General features: G+C 37.9%; 1 long non-coding RNA gene across 1 annotated transcript; it reads left to right on the top strand.

Annotated features, from left to right (window-relative positions):
• Positions 1 to 8,175: 8,175 nt before the first annotated feature.
• Positions 8,176 to 13,983, top strand: LOC136244724 (uncharacterized). Its single transcript, XR_010695548.1, has 4 exons — positions 8,176 to 8,279; positions 12,427 to 12,554; positions 13,329 to 13,803; positions 13,860 to 13,983. It is a non-coding gene; the product is annotated as an uncharacterized lncRNA (long non-coding RNA).
• The last annotated feature ends 851 nt before the right edge of the window (positions 13,984 to 14,834 follow it).

Here is a 14,834-nt window from a genome sequence, read left to right as displayed (position 1 = left end):
AAATCACCCTGTAGAGACATCAGCTAGAAACTAGACACAATGTAAGGAGTTCAGCTACAAGCAATCACCCTGTAGAGAGTTCAGCTAAAACAAATCAACCTGCAGAGAGATCAGCTACAAACAAATCACCTTATAGAGAGTTCAGCTACAAACAGATTACCTGTAAAGAGATCGGCTACGAACAAATCAACCTGCAGAGAGATCAGCTACACACAAATCAACTTGTAGAGAGATCAGCTACAAACAAATCACCCTGTAGAGAGTTCAGCTAAAACAAATCAACCTGCAGCGAGATCAGCTACAAATAAATCACCTTTTAGACAGTTCAGCTCCAAATAAATTACCTTGTAGAGAGATGGCTACAAACAAATCAACCTGCAGAGAGATCAGCTACACACAATTCAACTTGTAGAGAGATCAGCTACAAACAAATCACCCTGTAGAGAGATCAGCTAGAAACTAGATACAATGTAAGGAGTTCAGCTACAAGCAAATCACCCTGAAGAGAGGTCAGCTACAAAAATCACCCTGTAGAGATATCAGCTAGAAACAAATCACCCTGAAGAGAGGTCAGCTACAAAAAATCACCTTGTAAAGAGATCAACTACAAACAAAACATTTTGCAGAGAGTTCAGCTACAAACAAATCAACCTTTAGAGCATCAGCAACAAACAAATCAACCTGCAGAGAGATCATCTAGAAACAAATCAACCTGCAGAGTGATCAGCTACAAACAAATCAGCTTGTAGAGAGATCAGTTACACACAAATCAACCTGTACAGAGATAAGCTAAAAACAAATCAGAGTTCAGCTAAAACAAATCAATCTGCAGAGAGATTAGCTACATACAAATCATCTTATAGATAGTTCAGCTACAAACAAATTACCTTGTAGAGAGATCGGCTACAAACAAATCACCCTGCAGAGAGATCAGCTACATACAATCAACTTGTATAGAGATCAGCTACAAACAAATCACCCTGTAGAGAGATCAGCTAGAAACTACACACAATGTAAGCAGTTCAGCTACAAACAAATCACCCTGTAGAGAGATCAGCTACAAACTAGACACAAAGTAAGGAGTTCAGCTACAAGCAAGTTACCCTGTAGAGTGTTCATCTACAAGCAAATCAACCTGCAGAGCAATCAGCTAGAAACAAATCACCCTGAAGAGAGGTCAGCTACAAATAAATCACCCTGTAGAGCTACAAACAAATTGCCCTGTAGAGAGATTGGCTACAAACAAATCAACCTGCAGAGAGATCAGCTACACACAAATCAACTTGTAGAGAGTTCAGCTACAAACAAATTACCCTGCAAGAGATCGGCTACAAACAAATCAGCCTGTAGAGAGTTCAGCTAAAACAAATCAACCTGCAGAGAGATCAACTACAAACAAATTACCTTATAGAGAGATCGGCTACAAACAAATCAACCTGCAGAGAGATCAGCTACACACAAATCAACTTGTAGAGAGATCAATTACAAACAAATCACCCTGTAGAGAGATCAGCTAGAAACTACACACAATGTAAGGAGTTCAGCTACAAATAAATCACCCTGTAGAGAGTTCAGCTAAAACAAATCAACCTGCAGAGAGATCAGCTACAAACAAATCACCTTTTAGACAGTTCAGCTACAAATAAATTACCTTGTAGAGAGATTGGCTACAAACAAATCAACCTGCAGAGAGATCAGCTACACACAATTCAACTTGTAGAGAGATCAGCTACAAACAAATCACCCTGTAGAGAGATCAGCTAGAAACTAGATACAATGTAAGGAGTTCAGCTACAAGCAAATCACCGTGTAGAGAGTTCAGCTACAAACAAACCAACCTGTAGAGCGATTAGCTAGAAACAAATCACCCTGAAGAGAGGTCAGCTACAAAAAATCACCCTGTAGAGATATCAGCTAGAAACAAATCATCCTGAAGAGAGGTCAGCTACAAAAAAATCACCCTGTAGAGATCAACTATAAACAAAACATTTTGCAGAGAGTTCAGCTACAAACAAATCAACCTTTAGAGCGATCAGCAACAAACAAATCAACCTGTAGAGAGATCATTTAGAAACAAATCAACCTGCAGAGTGATCAGCTACAAACAAATCAGCTTGTAGAGAGATCAGTTACACACAAATCAACCTGTACAGAGATAAGCTAAAAACAAATCAGAGTTCAGCTAAAACAAATCAATCTGCAGAGAGATTAGCTACATACAAATCACCTTATAGATAGTTCAGCTACAAACAAATTACCTTGTAGAGAGATCGGCTACAAACAAATCACCCTGCAGAGAGATCAGCTACACACAATCAACTTGTATAGAGATCAGCTACAAACAAATCACCCTGTAGAGAGATCAGCTACAAACTAGACACAAAGTAAGGAGTTCAGCTACAAGCAAGTTACCCTGTAGAGAGTTCATCTACAAGCAAATCAACCTGCAGAGTAATCAGCTAGAAACAAATAACCCTGAAGAGAGGTCAGCTACAAAAAATCACCCTGTAGAGAGATCAGCTAGAAACAAATCACCCTGAAGAGAGGTCAGCTACAAAAAAATCACCCTGTAGAGAGATCAACTATAAACAATCACCCTGAAGAGAGGTCAGCTACAAACAAAACACTTTGCAGAGAATTCAGCTACAAACAAATCAGCTTGTAGAGAGATCAGTTACACACAAATCAACCTGTAGAGAGATAAGCTAGAAACAAATCACCCTGCAGAGAGTTCAGCTACAAGCAAAACACCCTGTAGAGAGTTCAGCAACAAAGAAACCACCATGTAGAGAGTTCAGCTGCAAACAAATCACCTTATAGAGAGTTCAGCAACAAACAAATCACTCTGTAGAGAGATCAGCTAGAAACTGGACACAATGTAAGGAGTTCAGCTACAAGCAAATCACCCTTTAGTAAGTTCAGCTACAAACAAATCAACCTGCAGTGAGATCACCTACAAAAAAACACCTTGTACAGAGTTCAGCTACAAATAAATTACCCTGTAGAGAGATCGGCTACAAACAAATCAATCAGTTGAAAGATCAGCTACACACAAATCAACTTGTAGAGAGATCAGCTACAAACAAATCACGCTGTAGAGAGATCAGCTAGAAACTAGACACAATGTAAGGAGTTCAGCTACAAGTATATCACCCTGTAGAGAGTTCAGCTAAAACAAATCAACCTGCAGAGAGATCAGCTACAAATAAATCACTTTATAGACAGTTCAGCTACAAACAAATTACCTTGTAGAGAGATCTGCTGCAAATTAATCAACCTGCAGAGAGATCAGCTACATACAAATCAACTTGTAGAGAGATCAGCTACAAACAAATCATCCTGTAGAGAGATCAGCTAGAAACTAGATACAATGCAAGGAGTTCAGCTACAAGCAAAATCACCCTTTAGTGAGTTCAGCTACAAACAAATCAACCTGCAGTGAGATCACCCACAAAAACGCACTTGTACAGAGTTCAGTTACAAACAAATCACCCTGTAGAGAGATCAGCAACAAAGAAACCACCATGTAGAGAGTTCAGCTGCAAACAAATCACCCAGTAGAAAGATCAGCTAGAAGAAGTTACCTTGTAGAGAGTTCAGTTACAAAGAAACCATCATATAGAGAGTTCAGCTACAAAGAAATTACCCCGTAGAGAGTTCAGCTAGAAGAAGTCACCTTGTAAAGAGTTTAGCTACAAAGAAACCACCTGTACAGAATTCAACTACAAACAAATCACCCTGTATAGAGATCAGCTATAAGAAGTTACCTTGTAGATAGTTCAGCTACAACAATTCACCCTGTAGAAAGATCAGCTAGAAGAAGTCACCTTGTAGAGTGTTCAGTTACAAAGAAACCATCATGTAGAGAGTTCAGCTGCACCCTGCAGAGAGTTCAGCTACAAAAAAAATCACCCTGTAGAGAGTTCAGCTAGACGAAGTCACCTTATAGAGAGTTCAGCTACAAAGAAACCATCATGTAGAGAGTTCGGCTACAAAGACACCACCATGTAGAGAGTTTAGCTGCAAACAAATCACCTGTAGAGAGTTCAGCTAGAAACAAAATACCCTGTAGAGAGATCAGCAATAAGAGGTTACCTTGTAGAGAGTTCAGCTACAAAGAAACCATCCTGTATATAGTTCAGCTACATTTCAAGTCACCCAGTAGAGAGATCAGCTGCAAAAAAAATCCTGTGGGGAATAATGGGCATGTAATAAATATATGTATATAATTTGTATAATTACTAATAAAATCAAAAATAATTGAAGTACTAAAATTCTTCTTTAAGTTCTTTTCTTCTTCCTGTGTTAAAGAAAAAACACATGGGTTAAAAAAGCCCCAAAGCCAGCCATAGGCCGGCTTTGCAGTATACAAATACAAAAAGAAGTGATATCTAATCAAAAACAGCCAAGCTGTAAAAAAAGGTGCGGCCCCCAAAAAGGCCATGGTGAAAAAAGATGTGAAATCCAAGGTGGCGGCCAAGAAATGGCTGTGATGGTAGGTTAATGGTTACATTTTAATAACAACAATTCAGGTGAATTTGGTGCCAAGACCAAGCGGCACAAAATTCACCTGAATTGTCGTTATTAAAATGTAACCATTAACCTACCATCACAGCCATTTCTTGGCCGCCACCTTGGATTTCACATCTTTTTTCACCATGGCCTTTTTGGGGCCCGCACCTTTTTTTACAGCTTGGCTGTTTTTGATTAGGTATATATATATATACAAGTACATGAAAAAATTTGGAATTTTCAACTAGAGTAGGGACCATAGCACATCGATAAAAAGTACTGAAACAAGTTGGAGTAGTCCATGATATTAAATCACTGTAAAACAATAAGTGTTATATCCCTACTGTGCTCAAGATACCATAACAGAAATGCACAGTAGGGATATAACACTTCTTATTGCTTTACAGTGATTTAATATCATGGACTACTCCAACTTGTTTCAGTACTTTTTATCGATGTGCTATGGTCCCTACTCTAGTTGAAAATTCCAAATTTTTTCGTGTACTTGTTTGTTAACTTTTTTTGTAAATAATTTTATTATGACTGGTGAGCCCAAGCATACCGCATCTGAAGAGGCACCGCACGCCCCAGCTATATCAATTATCGTCTGAAAAGTGAAGTATCCGTTACGCTTCGTTGTCAGCTATGTTCAACCCGTTACACAGCATTTCGAATCAAGAACTGTTCGAAAGCACCTCTACAATCCACGCATACCAAAAGAAAGAAATCGTGCCGCGCGCCCCAATCATATTAATTATCATCTGAAAAGTAAAGTATCCATTACGCTTCGTTGTAGGCTATGTTCAACCCCGTTACACAGCAGTACGAATCAAGAACTGTTTGAAAAGCACCTCTGCAATCGAAATAGCTACGATGAAAAATACGGACGATCCAAATCGACACCTTTCCCTGTCAGCAAAGATGAATGGGACACAAAGGAGGACACTGGTAAGTCCATGAAGAATGCATTGCGCGTACTACGGTATGCCAAAAGGCACCTGTCGGGCCGAAGCGACGTTGAACAGTGAAAAAATCAACACAGCGGCTATTTATATGGGCCCGTAAATTGTAGGCTATCGTTTTGTTCACCCATAGATAGGGTCCGCAATCCGAAAAATCAACTTCTACAAATCAATCCCCCTACCATTGTGGGATGTTCATTGTAGTATCCCATTGCTTGATCCACCATGAAACCGGAGGTACGATTGTTGTCTTCACAGAAATATCATTTTCAGTATCTCACAAGATGCAAGATTTATTTTTAAAATTTCGTGCTCCACACAAAGGACTGGATGAAACTTGCCACTTAGCCAAATCGTATCCAGAGTTGTTGTAGTTGAAAACTACGTACAGAAGTAAGTAAATGATTAGCTGGGTGTCTGGCACAGGGTTGCTTTTTTTGAAAAAACAGACAAAGAAATATGAAGTTTCGAATTCAAACTGCCCTACCACCCAGGGCAAGAGAAGCCAACTATTCCTCATAGTGTTTTGATACGGTTGGGTGCATAGTCTGTCTATGCTGTTAGTTTGGAAAAGATCTGAGACTTCTCACCATCTGGGTGACAAGCGTCAAAATTTTCTGCACTATCAAAGAATTGTGTTGCGCTTTCTAATCATTTCCAGCGCTTCTGCAGCGACAACAATCATCAATTATAGACTAAAACTATGGCAGAAGATGTCCCTGAATGTTTGGTAATAGCGGTTGTCAATTATTGTTTCATCTACAGCTTCCACGCCTCGCTCTAAGCTATGCATCAAGGGAGGCAGCAAAATCGTCCAAATTTGACTTCACCTCTCACGCTCCACAGCAGCTTCAAATCTTCACTAGATCACCCTACATCACTATTAAGCTTCAAAACACCCCAAAACAAACCGAAAAATGCACAAAATCTTTCATTTTTGATTCGAGCTGGGTGGAGCTCCTGGTGAGCTGCTGGTATACTGCATCATATGAAATCACAGAAACACCAAGTACCACTACTACCAAACGTTTTGATCCATCATTTATCATCATTCTAAACAAAATTAAGTGACCAGTGTGGCATCAGAAGTACTGGAAAGCACTTTGGTACCATTGAGAGAATCCCTTGAAACGACGCACGAAAATTTTGACGTTCTTCACCCAGATGGTGAGAAGTCTCAGATCTTTTCCAGACTAACAGTATAGACAGACAATGCATCCAACCTTATCACATTACTATGAGGAAGAGTTGGCTTTTCTTATCTTGGCTGGTAGGGCAGTTTGAATTTGAAAATTTGTGTTTTGTTTTCTGCTTTTTGAGAGAAAGCAATCCTGTGCTGGGAACCCAGTGAATCATTTGCTTATTACTGTGCGTACTTTTTAACTACATTAACTCTAGATAATACCTAGCTAAGCAGCAAGTTCTATCTTGCTCTTTGTGTGGAGCACGAAATTTTAAAAATAATTTTTGCATCTCACGAAATACTAAAATCGATAGTTCTGTGAAGACAACAATCGTGCCTCCGGTTTCATGGTGGATCTAGCAATGGGATACTACAATGAACATCCCACAATGGTAGGGGGATTGATTTGTGAAAGTTGATTTTTTGGATTGCGGACCCTACCATAGATAATATACGCGCTATGGATAGGAAACTTTTCACGTGAGCCTATAGCAACCTGTACTGAGGTTTTCACCAGCGTTCGAATCTGCGTGACGTCGTGCGTTAGAGCGCACCGGTTAACGTGATGACAAAAGGCTTAGTGTGCAATCACGCTAACCGCTACGCACTTACGCACGGCGTCACACAGATTCGAACGCTGGTGAAAACCTCAGTAGAAAAGACGTGGCACGCACCTCATTTCGCGCGTCTTAGTGAAAACAATTCGGTCTCGCTATAAGACGTTGTGGTAAGCACCTTAAAATGTTAGATATTGAATACATTTGTAACTTTATATTTTTGTCGCTTAAAGCGGGTCCATTGTATGTCAGCATGCCAATACTAGTAAAAACGATTTTTCATCTTTTACGAGCGAGCGAGGGGTCCGCAACTCTCTAGACATATCCAGAAATTGAGTGACTTCTAAAAAAAAATTTTTAATTCACGAGATGTACGCGCCTATATGGGAGCAAGCCTTTTAGCGCTTTGGCATGCAGCGTCAGATAATCTTTAGCCACTTCCCCGGTTATAGCAGCAATATCGAACATGAACCTTAATTGGCCCACCTTAGCCAGATGCAGGAATGAACAGAAGGCTACAATGTTATTTAAAATTATATCTCACCAAATTGATATTAATGCTGATGATTTCCTTTTTCCTAATCCTAACCTAGGTCTGCACAACAATCAATAATAATAATAATAATAATGAAATCTATCTACCATTAAAAGATGAAAGCTATATACGGCGGTTTTCATAGTACAAAATACGCTTATGGAAAATACACAGAAGACGATTGGTAACTGCATTATCGACTCACACTAACAATCCAGGCATGAAGTTTTCTGTGTTTCCCGGTTCCCTTGTGATAGAACAGTCTTTTGTTAAAACATTTAACCAACCACTAAGTCTAAATTCGACGATTTTCATAGTACAAATAATTTTTAAAAAAGCTGCCATATCCAATCTTTGTAAACTACAATAAATTACTAGAATAAGCGGAGTTTATTGAAAAGCGCCTCTATCATAATTTTGCTAATAGCTTTGACAGACCATAGATAGCGCGTATATTATCTATGGACAGACCTGGCCAAGCATCTACTCATCAGCGGGTGTTTTCCGAGGTGTCTTCTCCATCTCTACAGGTTAGCAGTAGCGTACTGTGATTAATATTTGTGTGTCAAAATGTTTTTCGACTAGTTTTCGCGCATTTAGTCGTACTTGCCTTTCTGTGGGTCCGGATGTATTAAACTCTGCCCGCAGCTATATGTTTTATGTTCATGTCCACCGTTTGTTACTAAAGTTTAAGTGACGAGTGAGGCAAGGGATATGCCGCATTCCATCCACAAGTAGGGCCTAGTCTCGCGTAGCCAGACCCTTTTCTTTCTTTTGTGTGGGGGCGGGAAAGAAAAAGGGTCTGGTGAACATAGTATAGCATCGTCGTTGGGCTATCCCGAGATTGTGGGGATTCTACTGCGCAGTTTCCGGATTGTTGATTGGCACGAATGACGTGATTTGCTAATATTTGCATCCTGTTACCATAGCTACTACTGAAATATCTATGGTAACAGGACACAAATGCAGCAGATCACGTCATTTTCACCAAACAACAATCCGGAAGCTGCGCAGTAGAATCCCCACAATCTCGGGATAGCCCAATGACGATGCTATACTATGTTCACCAGACCCTTTTCTTTCCCCGGCCCCACACAAAAGAAAGAAAAGGGCCTGGCCACGCGAGACTAAGTAGGGCTGGCGTTTTTTGTTAGCTTATTGTTGACGCTTTACAGTGCCCAGTGAGGTGGCCAGCACTGAAGGTCTGACAGCCAGTGTTGGGCAAGTTACTTTGTAAAAGTAACTAGTTACATATTACATATTACTTGCAGCTGAACTATTTAGTTACAGTTACATATTACCCATAAAATAAAGTAACTGTAATAATATTACATATTATATTACTTTGTGTCCATAGCCTTAAGCTGTCACGTGTGAAACTACCACCTTATCACATGACACGATTGCGTTGTTGGACAATGTGCAAGTCTTGATATAAGTAAGTAGCTGGTGAATAAGCCTCACTTAGTAGGCTTCATTACTTCGTTGTGGCAAGGCGTTACTCAGTGGGTTACTAACGAGATTAGTAACTTCGTTACTTTTAGTAATAATATTACGTAATATTAGATTCGTTACAGTAACTATATTACTTAGGTAACGTGTTACATTTGTAAGTAAAGTAACTTGAGTTATATTACCTGTTTTTATAGCGTATTTCGTTATATTACTTTGTTACCACAAAAGTAATAATATTACGTAACGCGTTACATAAGTAGCGCGTTACTCCCAACACTGCTGACAGCAACATGTGAAGTACCTCACTTGGTGTAGCGATTCCCCCCCAAGTCATTCTTTAATTGTGTAAAATTGCAAAAAGTTTCACTTGGTCCCATTGATTTTTGCCTCAAAAAAACATGGTGTCTAGTAACCGTTACTAACTGAAAATAACAAAAACGGATAACCTCTATTGGTAATATAACCTAAGGCCAACTTTTCTTCTTAATGCATTTTTCCTGTCACCTGCCCACGTCCAGTTTTAAATTTTGTCGCCCGCATTGGTAATTATTGGGATTTATAAATAATTAGAAATATGGAAATTATTTGTAATTTGTGTGCCTCCAGCGTTGGTCCCAGCATACGTATATCTCGGCACACAAATATGATTGTTTATTGGAGTTTTGCAGGTTGTTTGACCCTACAGATGGTTAATTTTACTTCACTGAGGCAGCCAGCTGGCTATCTGATGCTTGTTTTTGCAGTATTTTGATGAAAAAAACTTTATTAATAATAATAACTGCCTGCCCGCACTAGTTGAATGTTCTTTTGGGGACAGGAAACAAGTACTTAATAAATGTTGGCCTAAATATTTCTAAGGGGGAGAGGGGTTTCAAGGTGTTGTAATAATTTGAAAAAATTCTATTACATAACATGGAGGTCTAAATTACAATGCTAACATAATACCTGTCAAAAAAAAATTTCCTAATTGAAATATTTATGCTATACGGTACATTGTGAGTGGTAACATGTAAAGGTGGTAAAGTGCTTGGTGAGTAGTAACGTGAAGTGCTAGGAGAGAGCAGCCTACTTTGCAGTTTGAGAAAATGCCAAAAACAAATTTACATAGCTGGGGCTTCTGCAAAATGAGTATGTAAGAGTATGTGTACCTGACAGAACATTACACTGATCCATTGAGTTGTGGTCCAGTAGAGACTAATAGCATTCTGTTTACTTTCCTGCTGACAGTAGCAAACTGCTTGAGGATTAAGCATGGATGGTCATGTAAGATGCAACATTTAATCTACCTGCTTTAACCGGCCTTGCAGTCCCAAACAAGCATACTTCATGGCCTCTCTATAGTGACAATGTTAAGTACAGTGGAACCTCTCTTATCCTGGTGGTCTGGTACATACTACTGTGTGTATTGCAGAAATGTATAGAGTAACATACTACATGTATTATGCTATACAAGTACAATGCTTAGTTCCCAATATATTAATCATTGTTGTATTAGTTGTCCTGCATGTAAAGCAGGTACCAATGCTTTTGTTTGTTCTTTACAGCATGTTGAAGTCACTGGTAGGGAAGGCTCAGTCAATAATTGATCTATATTCCTGTCAAAACCACAACAAACAAACAACTTTGGTTTTTGCATCAACATGATGGCACAAGAAAACTTCATGCTCTTTTAAAAAGTGACATCATCATGCATACTACATAGCTACATGAACAGTGCTGGTGTTTAATGCTTGGTCTGGCTTTAAAATGTGGAGATGGTCCTGCACGTAGGGCAAGTACCAATGCTAGTACAAGTACAATGGAACCTCTCTATTTTTTTAGCTTCGTCTTGTTGAAGGTTGTCACCTCTGATATGTTGGGTTTGTCAGCCATTTTTCTCCTTTCACAATTCTTCTGAGAATGATGCAACCAAAACTTAACGACAATTACGGATATTTTGGAAATGTATTAACCAGACTTGTTGTGACCAAATTTTTGTCCTTATTATGGAGGTTTCTTCTATTGTGTCCTTAATTTGTTCCACTGTAATGTTATCATTGCTATCAGTTAGTGTTATGTGGTTTAATGGGTAGAGGGGAAGTCACTACAGAACATTCATAGTCACTTCCCTGGACTGTAAAATTCCATTATCACCTAGCAAACAAGTGGTAGCTATTATTAGTAGAATACACAAGCCACCTGACAGATAAATAGCAACCTTTAGGTGTGCTTTCATATAAACTGAATTTCATTATGGTCAGTCAATAAACTACAAGCTGTATGGACAATGGAGGTGCCTGAGGTCTGTATAAGAGAAGTTCCACTATAGGTCCCAAACACAGCTAAGACTATGTCAACTTGTTTAGTTGTTTCACAGGATAAACAGACCCACCATTTGCATAGATGAAAAATTAAAATTGAGAAATCAAGCTAAAATCTCTGTGCACAAGCCTCGTATTCTTTGAATGTTGTTCACCTGCAAGTAGTTTCTCAAATCCTACAGATTAATATCTACAACTCGAGCTACAAACGAGCCTTTGTTTCATCATTCATGACCACATTTTTATGCTACTTTTGTGCTGGTATCTGTTAATTTTATATGCTGACCTATACTCTAGAGATCATTGTTTTAGACCTATACTCTTGAGATCATTTATTAGCATCATTGTTTTTTTTCCCCTTCTTTTTGTAAATTAAGCACAGTAATTAATATAAAATCTACTATATGCATTAATTTCACAACAGTATCGTTAAGTAACTAATCAGTTTTATGTCTCTTCGCTCTGTTTGTAAGAATGCCACCATTCTGCCACCATGATGCTTTGCGTTGCCTGCATATAGAATCATGTGCATAGTAAAACAACAATTTAAATAGGGTTGTAGGAATTATGTTCAAATTTTTACTGTTACTCTATTCCAGTCAAGTTGTCTATTATTCCCTAAATTATATTCTATTTTCATAGCCATTTCTTTTGTAACCAAAATGTTGAGAAAATTGCTTTGCAAGGGAGTTATCAGAATGCTTAGTGACTAATGTAGTAAAGAGTACTTAGTATTTTCCTCTGATCATTCTATTAGAGTAAATGACTGCTCTATTATAGTATCTTGATCTAATACAAATGGTGTGAGAAAACTGTTTCAGATACCTGAGTAACTTAACTATTACTAAAATAATTTGTTCATAATTCCCACATCCTTAACTATAAACATATAACATACGTGTATTTTCTCTTTCATATACAGCCAATTTACTGAGTTTCTGTTGGTGCTTTATGATATCTGTGGTAGGATTCCATTTATCTGACGATTTGAAATAGATGGACTTGCAGACGTCATTCTTGTTCTCCACAGCTGCAAATTTAAAAATATCGGTGAGTAGCATGCATGTGATTCACCTTACCAACTGAATTGTTTAATTTCCATATTTTTTTAATAAAGAATCCCACATGGTATGATAAAATGTGCATATAAGGAGTGACGTACTTAGGACGGTAGTTCATATGTAATTCCTAGGAGTCGGTATATGATTTAACCCACACTTTCAACTGTAAGTATAACACATATTACTATGCTTAAAATCAAATAGTATACATCTTAGGTCTTAGGGATGTAAACATTGATTTTGTATGCATGGGCAGAAAATGCAATAATTATTATTCCTATGTTATAATAACAGATACGCTATTACAGGGGTAATAACAATTAATTTTCTACTGGATACTCTAATAGAGCAGTCATTACTCTAATAGAACAACCATAAAAAAGTTTAATTCTCAGTCGCTAACCATTTTTCCATGTAACTAAATTATCTATCCTGCCTTAATTGATTAATCTAGAATTATCCTTGCTTCAAAGCCCCATCAACAATTTGTTGAAAAAGCATAAATTCTGAGAGGGTGAATTATATTTTTGAAAATATGTGGAATAGAACAGTGATGTAATTTGCACAGTCCCTATACAAGCTCTTCTGTCATGTACTTATCATATTCTGTAGCTCTTCATAGCCAAAAAGTGGGTTACATGGGTTCCTTGCAGAAATGATGTCGTATATGTCTCTAAAATCCTGTATTTTATTAATAGTCATGCACTTGTGTATATACACATGATTACCTCCCATAATTTTTGTACATCTTTTGCCTTTTCAGATGGCTGACACAGCAAAATCTTTGATGGAAAGAATTTCATTAAATTCTTTTTTGATACTCGACTAATGAAGTAAAAGAATAAGATGTACTTCCAGAAGATGATTCATCTTTTGGCGTCCAAACGTGGAATGGAACACCACATCTCCTTATATTGTGAATAATGGAATTTAACATTGGTCCCTGTAAAACTTTCCACTTTGTAGGGTTGTACTATGTTTCATAATTATGCCTGTTATGAACATACAAGAGTCAAAATTTCTTATGTTTGACTAGGATGTATTTACCTGATACTTGCCTCCATGTGTGTACATAGCTTGATAAGGTAATTATAGCTCCCAATATATTCTTTTTTCTTATAACGATGACTAACCTTCAAAAGTAATTGGAAATTGTGCCTGTTGAGAAAGCCAGTGGTACAGTAGAAGGGGCACAATGTGATTTTATAAAGCTGCTGTCTCAGACAATTATAAGAATGGTTAGTGTGCGTACACTGAATTATATAGTGTATTCACATGCAACAATGTTTTATAGGATCCTGCCGACAACAAAGTAAGAGTAAAAGTTTCACTAGATGGAGCTAAATACAGCAGGAATTCAAATTTTTGCATTCTTTCATTTGGTGTATTATGTGCAGGACAGGAATTTAAGTAATCAAGTAAGCAATAGTACTTTGAAACCATTGATCCAGATGCTGCGCTTGCAGCGAGATTTTTTTTCCCACTCCTGGAAAATTCCATTTGGTATTTCCAGGGATGCAATGGGGTTTCTTTGTAGAAACTCCTTGAAGTGCTCAGCGCAATCACAGCACGTTGCTACTTACTTCTTCTATGCAAGACTTTTCTTTCACTCAAGTCCTTGTAGCACAACTATGTCACGCCTTGTGTTACATGGTCAATTTTCTAAGTAATATCCAGAATTTTGAATATGTGACAGTTGTTTTAAGTTTTACCAGGACAATGCCTTCCTTAAATCGAGATGGAGATTAATACTAAAGGTATTAGAGCACTAGTAAAGAGTAATTATGAAAGTATAGTGCAGTGCTATTCAAGGGTGTGGTACAATTAAAATAATTTTCGGAAACAAGGATAAAGACCTTCAAATAGTACCGCATGCGCAGTATATTCGAGGGTGCAGCACGAATTGAGTAAATACGGTGTATATATATATATATATATATACGTAATAGTAAAAGTAAGATATGACCTGTTGAGCCACGTGCTCTATATTCTCAGGCCCAGTGACTGAAGTAGCTAATGTTTATTTGAAAGTTCTGTAATTGCAGAGTAACAACATCAATAGCAGACAGTTATATGTTGAAAACAAAACAGTTTCTGATATGTAAACTCAATGTATAGCTACACAGTTAAATCCCTTTAATGCTGCATAAGACATGGACATACTGTATAGCTGGTTATTTTTGAACCAGAAATTTCGTAGGAACAGTAAAATCTGGGTTTCGAAGGTTTTAATTTCGAAGAATGCATATTTCAAAAGTAGTCTGGTGTA

The sequence above is a fragment of the Dysidea avara genome, chromosome 14 (genome assembly GCF_963678975.1).
Source record: "Dysidea avara chromosome 14, odDysAvar1.4, whole genome shotgun sequence".
In the NCBI taxonomy this organism is placed as follows: domain Eukaryota; kingdom Metazoa; phylum Porifera; class Demospongiae; order Dictyoceratida; family Dysideidae; genus Dysidea; species Dysidea avara.
This window is presented reverse-complemented; position numbering and strand designations above follow the sequence as displayed.